Source organism: Moschus berezovskii, chromosome Y (assembly GCF_049115385.1).
Source record: "Moschus berezovskii isolate FMDL1 chromosome Y, NW_MosBer_1.0, whole genome shotgun sequence".
Classification (NCBI taxonomy): domain Eukaryota; kingdom Metazoa; phylum Chordata; class Mammalia; order Artiodactyla; family Moschidae; genus Moschus; species Moschus berezovskii.
Genome location: NC_142489.1, coordinates 27,912,655 through 27,930,108, shown reverse-complemented (window position 1 = coordinate 27,930,108; position 17,454 = coordinate 27,912,655).

Below are 17,454 nucleotides of genomic sequence, written 5' to 3'. Positions count from 1 at the left end.
TTGCAGTATAAGGGACTTTCAAGAGTCTTCTCCAACACCACAGTTCAAAAGCATCGATAAGGAATCTAAACTGGAAAAGAAGAGGTAAATCCCTCACTGTTTTCCGATGGCATAATCCTCTACAGAGAAAACCCTACAGACTCTACCAGAAAACTACTAGGGCTAATCAAAGAATACAGTGAAGTTATAGGATATACAATCAACACATAGAAATCCCTTGCATTCCTATACACTAATAATGAGATAATAGAAAGAGAAGTTAAAGAAACTATTCCATACGCTGTTGCAATGAAAAGAATACAATATTTAGGGATATATCTACCTAAAGAAACAGAAGACTTATATATAGAAAACTGTAAGACACTGGTGAAAGAAATCAAATAGTACACTAATAGATGGAGAAATATACCGTGATCAAGGATTAGAAGAAGAAATATTGTGCAAATGTGTATACTAACTAAAGTAATTTACATTTTCAATGCAATTCCTATCAAGCTATCAAAGGTATTTTTCACAGAGCTAGAACAAACAATCTCACAGTTTGTATGGAAATACAAAAAAATCCTCGAAGAGCCAAAGCAATCTTGAAATAGCATGGAACTGAGGGAATCAACCTGCTGGACTGCAGGCTCTACTACAAAGCCACAGTCATCAAGAGAGTATGGTACTGGTATAAAGGAAGAAATGCAGATCAATGGAACAAAATAGAAAGCCCAGAAATAAATCCACGCACCTATGGACAGCTTATCTTTGACAAAGGAGGAAGGAATATAAAATGGAGAAAAGACAGTCTCTTTAACAAGTGATGCTGGGAAAACTGATAAAAGAATGAGTCTAGAACACTCCCTATCACCATAAATGAAAATAAACTCAAAATAGATTAAAGATCTAAATATAAGACCAGAAACCATGAAACTCCTAGAGGAGAACATAGGCAAAACCCTCTCCGAAATAATTCACAACAGGATCCTCCATGATCCACCTCCCAGAATATTGTAAGTAAAAGGACAATAAACAATTGGGACCTAATGAAAATTAAAAGCTTCTGCACAGCACAGGAAACTATTAACAAGATGAAAAGGCAGACTTCAGAAAGGAAGAAAATAATAGCCACTGAAACAACTGACAAAGAATTAATCTCCAAAAGATACAAGCAGCTCCTGCAGTTAAATTCCAGAAAAATAAACGACCCAATCAAAAAATGGGCCAAAGAACTAAACAGACATTTATCCAAGAAGACATACAGATGTCTAACAATCACATGAAAAAAATGCTCAACATCCCTCATAGTCAGAGAAGCATAAATCATAATCACAGTGAGGTAGTATTTCACTCCAGTCAGAATGGCTGCTATCCAAAAGTCTACAAGCAATTAATGCTGGAAAGGGTTTGGAGAAAAGGGAACCTTCTTACACTGTTGGGGGGAATGCAAACTAGTACAGCCACTATGGAGAACAGTATGTTGATTCCTTAAAAAACTGGAAATAGAACTGCCATATGACCCAGCAATCCCACTCCTGGGCATACACACCGAAAAACCAGAATTGAAAGAGACATATGTACTCCAATGTTCATTGCAGCACTGTTTCTAATAGCCAGAACATGGAAGCAACCTAGATGTCCATCTGCAGATGAATGGATAAGAAAGATTTGGGACATATACACAATGGAGTATTACTCAGCCATTAAAAATAATACATTTGAATCAGCTCTAATGAGGTGGATGAAACTGGAGCCTCTTATACAGAGTGAAGTAAGCCAGGGGAAAAAAAAAACAAAACACCAATACAGTACACTAATGCATATAATAGCAATTTTGAAAGCTGACAACGATAGGCCTTTATACGACACAGCAAAAGAGACACAGGTGTATAGAACATTCTTCTGGATTTTGTGGGAGAGAGATGATTTGTGAGAATGGCATTGAAACACGTATATTATCACATGTGAAGCAAATCACGAGACCAGATTCTAAGCATGATGCAGGACGTTTTCGGCTGGTGCACGGGGATGATCCGAGGGAGTATAAGGGAAGGAAGGATGTGGAAGAGGGGTTCAAGAAGGGGAACACATGAACACCGGGGACGGATTCATGTCAATGTACTGCAAAACCAGTATAATATTATAAAGTAATTCAGTTCAGCTCAGTTCAGTCGCTCAGTCGTGTCCGACTCTCCACGACCCCATGAATCACAGCACGCCAGGACTCCCTGTACATCACCAATACCCGGAGTTCACTCAAACTCATGTACACAGAGTCGGTGATGATATCCAGCTACCTTATTCTCTGTCGTCCTCTTCTCCTCCCGCCCCCAACCTTTCCTAACATCAGAGTTTTTTCCAGTGAGTCAACTCGTCGCAAGAGGTGGCCAAAGTATTGCAGTTTCAGCTTTAGAATCAGTCCTTCCAACGAACACCCAAGATTGATATCTTTAAGAATGGACTGGTTGGATCTCCTTGTTGTGCAGGGGACTCTCAAGAGTCTTCTCCAACACCACAGTTGGCGATCAGCTTTCTTCACAGTACAACTCTCTCATCCATACATGACCATGGGAAAAACCATAGCTTTGAATAGACAGAATTTTTTTGGCAAAGTGATATCTCTGCTTTTTAATATACTATCAAGTTTGGTCATAAATTTCCTTCCAAGGAGTAAACGTCTTAATTTCATGGGTACAATCAGCATCTGCAGTGATTTTGGAGCCCGAAAAACTAAAGTCTGACACTGTTTCCACTCTTTTTCCATCTATTTCCCATGAAGTGATGGGACCAGGTGCCATGATCTTTGTTTTCTGAACGTTGAGCTTCAAGCCAACCTTTTCACTCTCCTCTTTCACTTTCATCAAGAGGCTTTTGAGTTCCTCTTCAGTTTCTGCCATAAGGGTGGTGTCATCTGCATATCTGAGGTTATTTTTATTTCTCCCAGCAGTCTTGATTCCAGCTTGTGCTTCTTCCAGCCCAGCGTTCCTGATGATGTACTCTGCATATAAGTTAAATAAGAAAGGTGACAATATACAGCATTGACGTACTCCTTTTCCTATTTGGAAACGGTCTGTTGTTCCATGTCCAGTTCTGACTGTTACTTCCTGACCTGCATACAGGTTTCTCAAGAGATAGGTCAGGTGATCTGGTATGCCCCTCTCTTTCAGACTTTTCCACAGTTTATTGTGATCCACACAGTCAAAGGCTTGGCATAGTCTATGAAGCAGAAATAGATGTTTTTCTGGAACTCTCTTGCTTTCTCCATGATCCAGCGGATGTTGGCAATTTGTGCCTCTGGTGTTTCTGCCTTTTCCAAAACCTGCTTGAACATCTGGCATTTCACGGTTCACATATTGCTGAAGCCTGGCTTGGAGAATTTTGAGCATGATTTTACTAGCGTGTGAGATGAGTGCAATTGTGCGGTAGTTTGAGCATTCTTTGCCATTGCCTTTCTTTGGGATTGGAATGAAGACTGATCTTTTCCAGTCCTGTGGCCACTGCTGAGTTTTCCAAATTTGCTGTCATATTGAGTGCAGCACTTTCACAGCATCATCTTTCAAGGTTTGAAATAGCTCAACTGGAATTCCATCACCTCCACTAGTTTTGATCGTAGTGATGCTTTCTAAGGCCCACTTGACTTCACATTCCAAGATGTCTGGCTCTACGTCAGTGAACATGTTATCGTGACTATCTTGGTTGTGAAGATCTTTTTTGTACAGTTCTTCTGTGTATTCTTGCCACCTCTTCTTAATATTTTCTGCTTCTGTTAGGCCCATACCATTTCTGTCCTTTATCGAGCCCATCTTTGCATGAAATGTTGCCTTAGAATCTCTAATTTTCTTGAAGTGATCTCTTGTTTTTCCTATTCTGTTGTTTTCCTCTGTTTGCATTGATTACTGAGGAAGGCTTTCTTGTCTCTCCTTGCTATTCTTTGGAAGTCTGCATTCAGATGCTTATATTTTTCCTTTTCTCCTTTGCTTTTCGCTTCTCTTCTTTTCACAGCTATTTGTAAGGCTTCCTCAGACAGCCATTTCGCTTTTTTGCATTTCTTTTCCATGGGGATGGTCTTGGGCCCTGTCTGCTGTACAATGTCACGAGCCTCCATCCAGAGTTCATCAGGCACACTATCTATCAGATCTTGTCCCTTAAATCTATTTCTCACTTCCACTGTATAATTATAAGGGATTTGATTTAGGTCATATCTGAATGGTCCAGTGGTTTTCCCTACTTTCTTCAATTTAAGTCTGAATTTGGCAATAAGGAGTTAATGATCTGAGCCACAGTAAGCTCCTGGTCTTGTTTTTGCTAACTGAATAGAGCTTCTCCATCTTTGGTTGCACAGAATATAATCAGTCTGATTTTGGTGTTGACCATCTGGTGATGTCCATGTGTAGAGCCTTCTCTTGTGTTGTTGGAAGAGGGTGTTTGCTATGACCAGTGCATTCTCTTGACAAAACTCTATTAGCCTTTGCCCTGCTTCATTCCGTGCTCCAAGGCCAAATTTGCCTGATACTCCAGGTGTTTCTTGACTTCCTACTTTTGCATTCCAGTCCCCTATAAAGAAAAGGACATCTTTTTTGGATGTTGGTTCTAAAAGGTCTTGTAGGTCTTCATAGAACCGCTCAACTTAGGCTTCTTCAGCGTTACTGGTTGGGGCATAGGCCTGGATTACTCTAATATTGAATGGTTTGCCTTGGAAACGAACAGAAATCATTCTGTCATTTTTAAGATGGCATCCAAGTACTGCATTTTGGACTCTTTTGTTGATTATGATGGCTACTTCATTTCTTCTAAGTGATTCCTGCCCACAGTAGTAGATATAATGGTCATTCGAGTTACATTCACCCATTCCAGTCCATTTCCATTCACTGATTCCTAGAATGTCTATGTTCACTCTTGCCATCTCTTGTTTGACCACTTCCAATTTGCCTTGATTCATGGACCTAACATTCCAGGTTCCTATGCAATATTGCTCTTTACAGCACGAGACCTTGCTTCTGTCACCGCCTAATTAGTAATTAGTAATAATAAATAAAAATAAATAAAATGATTAGTGTGAAAGTAAAATTTCATCCAAGCTATAAATAATAAAGGAACCCTAATGGCTATACTAATAGTAGACAAATAAGTCTTTTAATCAAAACTTTTTTTGACACAAATGACATTCAATATTATTATACAACCTTTTTTTTTAATTTGGAGGATAATTAAAGTATTGTATTGGTTTTTGACATTCATTGATATGAATAAGCCATGGGTTTAAATGTGTTCCCCATCCTGATTCCCCCTCAGGATTAAAGTCTGGCTGAAGAAAACACAATTCTCAGTCTTTTGGCTGTGAAGTTTTCCCAGTCAGTAGCACAAATTCCAGGATTTTAAAATAAGTGATCCTTGTACAGCACCTCCACTTTCAAAGTACATTTATAATTTCCTACTTAGCATAGTCCTGAATATCAGAGGCTTACTGTTTTGTACTAAAATATGAAGGAATTCATGTTTCTATAAATTGTTGACATCAACTGATAATCCTTCTTTACTTTTAGAAAAAAAAAAATGGAGGGAGGGAAGAAGATGGCAGAGGAATAGGATGCTCAGTTCAGATCAGATCAGATCAGTCGCTCAGTCGTGTCCAACTCTCCGCGACCCCATGAATCACAGCATGCCAGGCCTCCCTGTCCATCACCAACTCCCAGAGTACACACAAACTCATGTCCACAGAGTCGGTGATGCCATCCAGCCATCTCATTCTCCGTCGTCCCCTTCTCCTCCCGCCCCCAAACTCTCACAGCATCAGTTTTTTCCAGTGAGTCAACTCGTCGCATGAGGTGGCCAAAGTATTGCAGTCTCAGCTTTAGCATCAGTCCCTCCAATGAACATCCAGGATTGATCTCCTTTAGAATGGACTGGTTGGATCTCCTTGCAGTATAAGGGATTGTCAAGAGTCTTCTCCAACACCACAGTTCAAAAGCATCGATTCTTCAGCGATCAGCCTTCTTCACAGTTCAACTCTCACATCCATACATGACGACGGAAAAAACCATTGCCTTGACTAGACGGACCTTGGTTGGCAAAGTAATATCTCTGCTTTTTAATATACTATCTAGTTTGGTCATAATTTTCCTTCCAAGCAGCAAGCGTCTTTTAATTTCATGGCTGCAATCAGCATCTGCAGTGATTTTGGAGCCAAAAAAATAAAGTCTAACACTGTTTCCACTCTTTTTCCATCTATTTCCCATGAAGTGATGGGACCAAATGCCATGATCTTTGTTTTCTGAATGTTGAGCTTCAAGCCCAACTTTTCACTCTCCTCTTTCACTTTCATCAAGAGGCTTTTGAGTTCCTCTTCACTTTCTGCAATAAGGGTAGTGTCATCTGCATATCTGAGGTTATTTTTATTTTTCCCAGCAGTCTTGATTCCAGCTTGTGCTTCTTCCAGCCCAGCGTTCTTCATGATGTGCTCTGCATATTGGTTAAATAAGCAAGGTGACAATATACAACCTTGACGTACACCTTTTCTTATTTGGAACCAGTCTGTTGTTCCACGTCCAGTTCTGACTGTTTATTCCTGATCTGCAAACAGGTTTCTCAAGAGGCAGGTCAGGTGTTCTGGTATTCCCATCTCTTTCAGAATGTTCAACAGTTTATTGTGATCGACACAGTCAAAGGCTTTGGCATAGTCAATAGGATGCTGAAACCACTTTTTCCCAAGAATTCATCAAAAGAACATTGGAACAGTGAGTAAATTCCACAAAACAACTTCTGAATGCTAGCAGAGGACATCAGGCACCCAGAAAAGCAGCCGATTGTCTTCCAAAGAGGTGGGAAAAAACATAAAAGATAAAAAGAGAGACAAAAGAAGTAGTGACAAAGCACAGTCTCGGGAAGGGAGACATAAAAAAAGAGACAAGTTTCTGAACACCAGGAAACACTCTCACTTGTGAGTCTGTGATGAGCCTTGGATCCTCTGAGGGCAACATAACCAGGAGGAAAAAGAAAGAAATAATCAAAACCCACAGATTACTTGCCCAATGGTAACTCCCAGCGGAGAAGCAGCACAGATGCCCACATCTGCCATTAGCAAGTGGGGGCTGGGCAGGGAGGTGTAGGCTGCATTGATGACCCGACCTCTGGTCCTCAGGGCCTCAGGGCAATCTGAAAGATCTAACTGAAGATAGCAAAGCAAACTGTGGGATATCTACCCCGCAAAACGGTGAAAAGCTCTAAGCTAAGACTCCGACAGACCCGCTCACAGAACAAAGGACTGAGCAGAAATAGCCGGCTGCAGAGGCCCATCCCCCACAGAGATTGGCAGGGGAGGGCAGCCCGAGCTAGAAGGGGCAATTGCGGCCCCAGAAAGGCATCGGATACCAAACTGCAGGCAGTCCTGCTGGCCAGGACTTCTTGTGTTTCTGGTTGGTCTACATACTCCTGAGAAGGTGCACTGCTTGTATGCCCAGAACACCCAGCAGCAGGGACCACGGAGGTGATAAGTCACAGCGATCGCATTGGCCAAACACCTGGTCACCTGAGTTGTTCAGACGGGGGAAGGGCACAAAACGCAGGCTCAACCAAGTCTGTGCCTTTGTGGAGTATGCAAGGACCTGAACCTGAGTGGCTCAGACCAGAGATGTGCATCCAACCCAGCACCTCTGTGGAAGAGGGTGAGGGTGGGATGATTTGGGAGAATGGCACTGAAACATGTATATGATCATATGTGAAACAAATCGCCAGTCCACGTTCGATGCATGATGTAGGATACTCGGAGCTGGTGTACTGGGTGAACCAGAGGGATGGCATGGGAAGGGAGGTGGGAGGAGGTTCAAGATGGGGAACACTTGTGCACCCGGGGCAGATTCCTGTCAATGTACGGCGAGACCAATACAATAATATAATTAGCCTCCAATTAAAATAAATAAAGTTTAAAAATATCAAAAACATAAAAGAAAAAAAATGGCAGTCAAATGAAATGAGGAATACTTAAATCTAGAGTCTGAATTTATTCTGGCTCTTTTAGCTCTGAATTTGAAGTTTTTGCTTTATGGTTTGTCTATACATACTAAAGCAGTCCTTGGTGCAGATTTTACTTGACAAACGCACCGGTACATATTTTACTTGACATGTACACTATGATGCATTTCTTGTCACTTGCCCAAGTTGGCAAATCACTGACTTTCATTTTTCAATTTAAGAAACAATTTGAAATTGGAGAACAATAACTTTACAATGTTTGTTACTTTCTGCTGTACCACAGTGTAAATCGGCTATCAGTATATATATACGAGAGCCTCCCTTTTGAGCAGCCCTCCCATCTGCTCTTGAACCTACTCTGCTACCTGACAATCCACTTGTCTAGGGCACCTCAGAGCCCTGAGGAGGAGCTTCTTACCAGCTAACTACTTCATACTTAGTATTGTACATATGTCAGGGCATCTGGCTCAAACTGTCCCACTCTCTACTTACACTACTCTGTCTAAGTCAGTTCTTTACCTCCGCATTTACTTTTCCATGCTTCAGAGAGATTCTTCAGAGACAGGTTTCTAAATTCCATATATATGCATTAATTTACAATGTTGGACTTTCTTTTTCTGAATTACTTGACTCTATATAATAGGGTCCAAATACATCCATATCTCTAGAAATAATGCAAGTTTTTCCTTTTTCTGGATGAGAAATGTTCCATCCTGTGGATGAAACATAACTTCTTTATCCATTCTTCAGTAGATGGACACCTAGATTGTTACATAACTTGTTTAATGTAAATGGTATTGCAGTGGATAGTGGGATACACATGCTTATTTTTTTTTCCCAATGGTGGCTTCTTCTGTATACATGTCAAAGAGTGGGATTTTGGGCATGTGGTATTTTTATTAATTTTCTAAGGAACCTTCATATTCTGCTCTATCTAAGTGGGAGCTGGTGATACACAAAAGAGTCTGACACAACTGAACGGAACTGAACTGAAAAACAATGTAGAGTGCTCCCTTTCCTTCACATCATCTCCTTCATTCATTGTTTTCATGTTTATGTGTGTGTGTCTATATATATATATAATAGTTATTAATTCATATTATAAATATTTAAATGTTATATTTATATTATAAATATGTATATAATTTAAATTATATTTTATATATTTTATTTTATTTATATATTTTAGTTATATTTGTATTGTATTTTAAATTTGTATTATATATATATTATACATATGTATATAATTTAAATTTTATTTTTTATATTTTATTTTATTTATATATTTTAATTATATTTGTATTGTATTTTAAAATTTATATATATTTATAATATATATATATATATGCACATACACACACATATTTCCTTCATTAGTTGGTTACACCAGGCCTTAAATGCTGCATATGGAGTCTAGTTCCATGACCAGGGATCAAATATGGAACCCCTGATTTGGAATCATGGTGCCTTAGCCATTGGACCACCAAGGAAGGACCCTACTGTCGATTTTTATGATGATCACCACACAGAATAGTGTGAAATGATACCTTATTGTTGTTTGGATTTGTATGCCTTTACTATGTTGAGGTAATTTTTGCTGTGCTCAGTTTCTGGAAAGATTGTTCATCACACATGTTTGTTGAATTTTATCAAAGTTGTTGTTGTTGTTGTTGTTTTGGCATCTATTGAGGTGATCATTAAAAAGAGGTGGCAAAAATACACGGAAGAACTGTACAAAAATATCTTCATGACCAAGTTAATCACGAAGGTGTGATCAATTACCTAGAGCCAGATTTCCTGGAATGTGTATTCAAGTTGGCCTTAGAAAGCATCACTATGAACAAAGCTAGTGGAGGTGATGGAATTCCAATTGAGCTGTTTCAAATCCTGATAGATGATGTTGTGAAAGTGCTGCACTCAATATGCCAGCAAATTTGGAAAACTCAGCAGTGGCCACAGGACTGGAAAAGATCAGTTTTCATTCCAATCCCAAAGAAAGGCAATACCAAGGAATGCTTGAACTACCGCACAATTGCACTCATCTCACATGCTAGTAAAATCATGCTCAAAATTCTCCAAGCCAGGCTTCAGCAATATGTGAACCATGAACTTCCAGATGGTCAAGCTGGTTTTAGAAAAGTCAGAGGAACCAGAGATCAAATTGCAAACATCTGCTGCATCATGGAGAAAGCAAGAGAGTTCCAGAAAAATATCTATTTCTGCTTCATTGACTATGTCAAAGTCTGACTGTGTGGATCACAATAAATTGTGGAAAATTCTGAAAGAGATGGGAATACCAGACCACCTGACTTGCCTCTTGAGAAACCTATATGCAGGTAAGAAAGAAACCGTTAGAACTGGACATGGAACAACAGTCTGGTTCCAAATAGGAAAAGGAGTACATTAAGACAGTATATTGTCACCCTGCTTATTTAACTTATATGCAGAGTACATCATGAAGAACGCTGGGATGTAGAACCAGAAGCGGGAATCAAGATTGCTGGGAGAAATATCAATAACCTCAGATATGCAGATGAAACCACCCTCATGGCAGAAAATGAAGAGTAACTAAAAAACCTCTGGAAGAATGTGTCAGAGGAGAGTGAAATTTTTTTTCTTAAAGCTAAACATTCAGAAAACTAAGATCATGGCATCTGGTACCATCACTTCATGGCAAATTGATGGGGAAACAGTGGAAACAGTGTGAGTTTTTTAAGGGTTCCAGAATCACTGGAGATGTTGATTGCAGCCACGAAATTAAAAGACGCTTACTCCTTTGCAGAAAAGTTACCACCAACCTAGATAGCGTATTAAATGAGTAGAGACATTACTTTGCCAACAAAGGTCCATCTAATCAAGGCTATGGTTTTTCCAGTGGTCATGTACAGATATGAGAGTTGGACTGTGAAGAAAGCTGATCGCCAAAGAATTGATGCTTTTGAAACGTGATGTAGGAGAAAACTCTTGAGATTCCCTTGGACTACAAGGTGATCTAACCAGTCTATTCTAAAGGAGATCAGTCCTGGGTGTTTATTGGAAGGACTGATGGTAAAGCTGAAACTCCGATATTTGGCCACCTCATGCAAAGGGTTGACTCACTGGGAATGACTTTGATGCTGGGAGAGATTGGGGTAGTAGGAGAAGGGGACGACAGAGGATGAGATGGCAGAATGGCATCACCGACTGAATGGACATGAGTGTGAACTCCGGGAGTTGGTGATAGACAGGGAGGCCTGGGGTGCTGTGATTCATGGGGTTGCAAAGAGTCAGACAGACTGAGAGACTGAACTGAACTGAACTGAACTAAGGTCATCATATGGTTTTAATCCTGAAATTTGTTATGCTGTATCTCATGGTTTGATACCCAGCTACTGGAGAATGTCTGCTTTTCTGGGGAAAACCTCACATATTAAAGCAGTTCAATACTTTTAATGTGTTGTTGGATTCTTCTTGGGAATATTTTATTGAGGATGTTTGCTTCTATGTTTATCTATATGATACTGGTCTATAATTTTCCTTTTCTGTGTTAACTTTGTCTTTGCTATTAGGTGATACTGTACTCGTAGGATGAGTTTGTGGGTTTTCCTACCGTTGTAGTATTTTGGAAAATTTTAAGAAACCCATATGTTAACATTTTACTTAATGGTTCATAAAACATCTGTGACATCATCTGGTCTTTGAATGTTGTTAGCTGACAGATTTTTCATAGCAGTTTCAATATTAGGGGTTGTAATGTTGTGTTCCTATTTTCTGTTTCCTCTTAGTTGAGATCCTAAGAAGTAGTCTGTGGCTTCCATATTCTACATTTTATTGGTTTAAAGTTCTTTATTGTAATCTATCATGATCCTTTGATATTTCTGTGCTGTTGGTTATAATGTCTCCTTTCTTATGTATAACTTATTGATTTGTGTGGTCTCCCTCTTTTGTTGATGAATCTGGCTCAAGCTTTATGTATTTTCTTTATTCTCTCCAAGAGCCCCCTTTTAGTAGTAGTGATCTTTGCTACTATTTTCATCTTTTTTTTCCTGTTCTATTCTCTATGTTTTCTTTTTTTCCCAAAGCCAATTTTGAATTTTGTGTTTTTTCTTCTTTCTCTAATTGCTTTAGTTGTAAGTTTAGTTAGTGTTTTATCCTGTTTATTGGGTTTTATGCAATCACAAATTCATTGTCATTAGTTTTTATGAGTATATATTTCATGGGAAATAGATGGGGAAACAGTGTCAGACTTTATGATTTTGGGCTCCAAAATCACTGCAGATGCTGATTTCAGCCATGAAATTAAAAGACGCTTACTCCTTGGAAGGAAAGCTATGACCAACCTAGATAGCATAAGAAAAAGCAGAGACATTACTTTGCCGACAAAGGCCCGTCTTGTCAGCCTATGGTTTTTCCAGTGGTTATGTACAGATGTGAGAGTTGGACTGCGAAGAAAGCTGATTGCCGAAGAATTGATGTTATTGAATTGTGATTTTGGAGAAGACTCTTGAGAATCCCTTGGATGCATGGCGATCCAATCAGTCCATTCTAAAGGAGATCAGTCCTGGGTGTTCATTGGAAGGACTGATGCTAAAGCTGAAACTCCAATACTTTGGCCACCTCATGAGACTAGTTGACTCACTGAAAAAGACTCTGATGCTGGAGATTGGGGACAGAAGGAGAAGGGGAAGGCAGGGAAATAGATGGCTGGATGGCATCACAGAATCTATGTATGTGAGTTTGAGTGAACTCTGTGAGTTGGTGATGGTCAGGGAGGCCTGAGGTGCTCTGATTCATGAGGTCGTAATGAGTCCTACACGACTGATGGACTGAGCTGAACTGATACACACACACACACACATTTTTTTTTTCTCTCTGATTTTTTTCATTGATTTCTTGACCATGAAGAGGTGTGTACATGAGCCTCAATATATTCATGCTTTTCAGTTTTTTCTTTGTTATTTATGCTTTTATTTTTTTGTTTGTTTGTTTGTTTTTTTCTCCCCCACCCGTGAATGACATGTAAATCATAACACTGTGGTAAAAAAAAAAAAAAATGATAAGGCCTGAAACATTTTTGATTATCTTAAATTTATCAAGTCCTGATTAGTGATCCAGTTTGTGATTTATTCAGAAATATTTCATTTGACCTTGCGAAGAAACTGCATTCTTCTGGTTCTGGGTGAAATCTACTTCAGTATCAATTGAATTGTCAGGTCTGCTTGTTATTTAAAGTTTGGTTTCTTTTATCACTTCATTTAAAACTTGGAAGATAATTGTTTTCCAATGTCGTTCTGGCTATGCTGTACAAAGGCATGGAGAAGCCTACAGTACACGTATGGCAATTATTGTGCTATCATCCATTTCTTGTTGTTAGTTAGTTGTTCCATGCCCTTTTGAAATGTTTCTTGCATGATCTCCATTTATTTTCAGAGAGGTTTGATCATCTTTACTATCGTTACTCTCAATTATTTTTCTGCGACAATTTCTATTTCCTCTTTAATTATGTCTTATGTGGTTTTACCTTGTTTCTTTGCCTGCAAAATGCTTCACTGTGTTCAGATTTGCTTAGCTTACTTTGTAACTAGTCTTTTCTGCCCGGGTTTGCAGTATGGTAGTACTTGCTTCCAGTCTGTATCGTGAGTGTATAAGTTTGGTCCAGTGGTTTGTGTGTCTTTGGAGGAGGAGAGACTAGCAACTACATTCTTGTAGCAACAGGTGATGCTTCGCTCTCTCATGGTAGAACCGTGTCAGAGGGGTCTTTTGCAGGTGTGCATGGGTTTAGTGGACTTTAGACTGTCCATCTGGGGATGATTTGGCTTGTGTTTCTGTCTTGCATTTTGTGTGGTGTGAGGCAGCAGCTCTGGATAGTATAAGCTTTTTGGTGGAATGGTTCTTCATTTTAGATGGAGGCCTTCAGAGAGAATCTCACCAATTAATATTCGTTGGAGCCAGGAATTCTCTGGTGGTCTATGATACAGCACTGAAGCCCTAGGTGATCAGGCCCAACTTCCAGTCAGAGAACCAAGATAACATAATAAAATCTAGACAGAAGGAACAAAGGAAGACAGACAAATGGTAAGAAATCAAAATCAAACCACAAGTGAAATAATAGAAGCAGTAATGACAATAGGGAAGAACACAGAATCAACAAGAGAACCTAACAATTAACTTGTAAGACATAAAACAACACCAAAGTAGAGTGACACATGAAGAATAAAAGCTAAAACTCTGACAAAAACGACAAGGTTTTTCCTCAGAAAAAGAGAAAATCACAGTTAATATGGAAATATATATTTATTAAAACCAAAATGACAAGAAACAACATCAACAAAAGGCACAGAAAGCAGGAAACAAAAGTAGACAATATAGACATACAAAAAATATATAGGATATAAACAATCTTAAAACACCAAGTAAGCAGGAATAATAAGAATGCTTTCAAGTGAGACAAAGAGTGAACGACCAAGTGGCATAGCAGAGCATCATAAGTACAATGAATTTTACCTCGGGTCCCTGCTGTCAGGGTTCTGGTCCTGAACATGAGCCACAGCACAAATCCACCTCTCTAGAAAACTCGCCCAAATGTGGGCAGAACTTAACTCTGGATCTTCAGTAAGGACAGGTCAGACTCTAAACTGGGATAACTCCTATTGGTTCTGAGAGCTGCAAGAGCCTGGGTATTTTCATTCACTGGAAATCTATTGTCCTCTTTTATCCCATAGAGAAAGCATCTGCAGAGTTGATTGCATGTATTTAATCTGCGGCTTGCTCAGCTGGTGGGAAAGTTTTCAATCCTTTTCCTTCATTTCCCTGATCCTGAGTCTCAGATGTAGTATGAGAACAACCACTCCGTGTGGTCACCAGAGAAGGCTACCCCCAAGACCCTTGTGGAACACTTGGGACTGCCTTGGTGAGCACAGGAGCAAGAGGTACAGCTGCTGGGACTTTAGAAACCCTGGTGGTATCAGTTTTTCGGGGAAGCCAGCGACCATGGGCAATAAAATCATGGCCCTAATTGGATAGGTTTCTAGCCTGTGATGGCAGAAGCATGCATGATAGTTCTAGCTAGTCTTTTTCTCTTGCCTGATAGTAAGTCTTTGCATGTGGCACGAGGGGGAAATTTAATGCTGTCACCACCTCCTCTGTGTGACTGAGCCCTAAGTTCTCACTTCTTTGTCAGTTTGGGATTTTTCAAAATGCATTCCTTTCTACACAATTTGTCATCCCAGATGCATAGCTCCATCTCCACAGTCAAAAGCACTTCCCTCCCAGGTTGTCTTTCTAACCCCATGTTTGATCTTCCAGGCTCTTTTACACTAGTTGACCTGCACTGCCATATGGGGCATGCAGGACCACACCACACATTCTCTGTTCGATTTTCACTCTAGGCAAACTATATTTCATCAGCTTCTTCACCTTGCTTCTTTTCAGTCAAAGTTAAATTAAGTTTAGTCAGGTGACTTGCCTGGATCCTCAATCTACTCCCTGTTTCTGCATCTCCCACCCCAAGACACAGGCTTGGTTCTATTCCTCTCGTCCTCCTCCCATCTTCCCTCTATTCTTCCAGTTATGTCTAGTTTCCATATAGACCTCACTGTTGAGCAAGGTCTTCTGCTAATATCCATTTGATGCTCTGGAAGAAGTGTTTCCTTTATAGAAGGATTATTTGTGATGCCTCCATGGAGAGAGTTGCACTCAATGTCCTCTTATTTTCTGCGAAATCAGAAATTCTGATCTTATTTCTAGGCTAGCTTTGTAATTCCTTTATGCATGCCGGTGAAAGAACAAACTTTAGTTGACATGAATTAATCAGTTTGATGGGAGGTTATATACATATATATGCAATTGGTACATCATTGATTTTGAACATGCAAATAAACAGATTTACTTTTCCTGAAATGTCTGCTAATGAGGAATTGCAATCTGCGTAAGGAACTATAGTTCTTTCCAGGATGAGAGGTGGTACAGGAATTGTGCTCAAAAGTCAGTCCATGAAAATATCTAGCTATTTGTCAAACTCTGCTGACATTTTCTCAGAACACAGATTCCTTATTTTCAGCTCTGGAATCTTAACTGTTTTAACTGGGTGTCAAAGGTCAGAGAGTGGCATGGGCATAATTTAATTCTTGTATGGGAAGATGGCAAGGGCCCAGGAATGTAACAATTGGTAGATGACAGCTTGAAAGAGAGAGAGCCAGAGAATAAAAGGGCAGAACAAAACAAAGCAAAACAGGGAGGTGTAGTTAGTCATTTAATCTTAATGTAAACCTGAATTGAAGTTTGGATCATAGAAAAATCAAGGAGATTTCATAAATTATTTACATCTACTTTATTGTCTCTGTTACATAGACTGCTTGTGAAAATGAGGTCTTTCAGTTGTTTCTGACTCTTTGTGACACCATGGACTGATCAAAGCTGGGTCTGCCCCATTGCAGGCAGATGCTTTAGCATCTGAGCCACCAGGGAAGCTCTTCAACTATATCGGTCACAACAAATTGTGGGACTTTCTTAAAGAGATAAGAATATGGGACCACCTTACCGGTTTCCTGGGAAATGTGCATGCAGGTGAAGACACAACAGTTGGAATTGGACACGGAAAAATGAACTGGTACATCAAGGCTATATATTGTCACACAGCTTATTTGACTTCTGTGCAGAGTGCATCATGGAAAGTAATTTGCTGAAAGAATCTGAAGTTGGAAACAAAATTACTGTGAGAAGAATGATTCACCTCAGTTATAAGATGACAGCACAAAAATTGGTAAAATATACGAGGAAGTAAAGATCCTTCTGATGAAGGTGAAAGGGGAGAGTGGAAAAGCTGGATTAAAACACAATATAGAGACCAACACACACACAAAAATAAGCTCATGAAGTTTGGTCCCATCATTTTGAGATATATCGATGGGATACAATTGGATTAGTGACAGGTTTCTCTTTCTTGACCCCCGATATCACTGCCGAATTGACTGCAGTTATGAAATTTAAAGGAACTTGTACTTTGATGAAAAGCTGTGACCAATCTAGACACCATGTTAAAAAGCTGAGAGCTTACTGAAAAATACCTGACTAGTCAATGTTGATTTTCAGGAGGAACGAGTGGAGGAATGAGCAGAACCATAAGAACTGAGTGCCATAATATTGATGCTTTGCAACAACGCCTGGAGAAGATGTGTGAGAGTTCCGTGGTGAGCGTGGAGTTCAAACTGGAAAAGCGTGAAGGAAACCATCTCTGACTGTCTGAGAAGGACCCATGCTGAACATGAAGAGCCAATATATTGGTCACATGAGTCCTAGCGCAAAATCACTGGGACGAAACCAATGCTGGGAAAGATTGGGCACAGGAGAAGAAGGGAACGGCAGAGGGCGAGATGGCCGCAAAGCATCACTGACTTAAAGGTCATGGATTTGAGAAAGCTCTGGGAGATTTGAAGGGCAGGCGAGCCCCGGGTTCTTGCTGTACATGGAGTCACAAAGACTCAGACAAGACTGAGTGACTGAGCTACATCAAAAAATTAGTCTTGG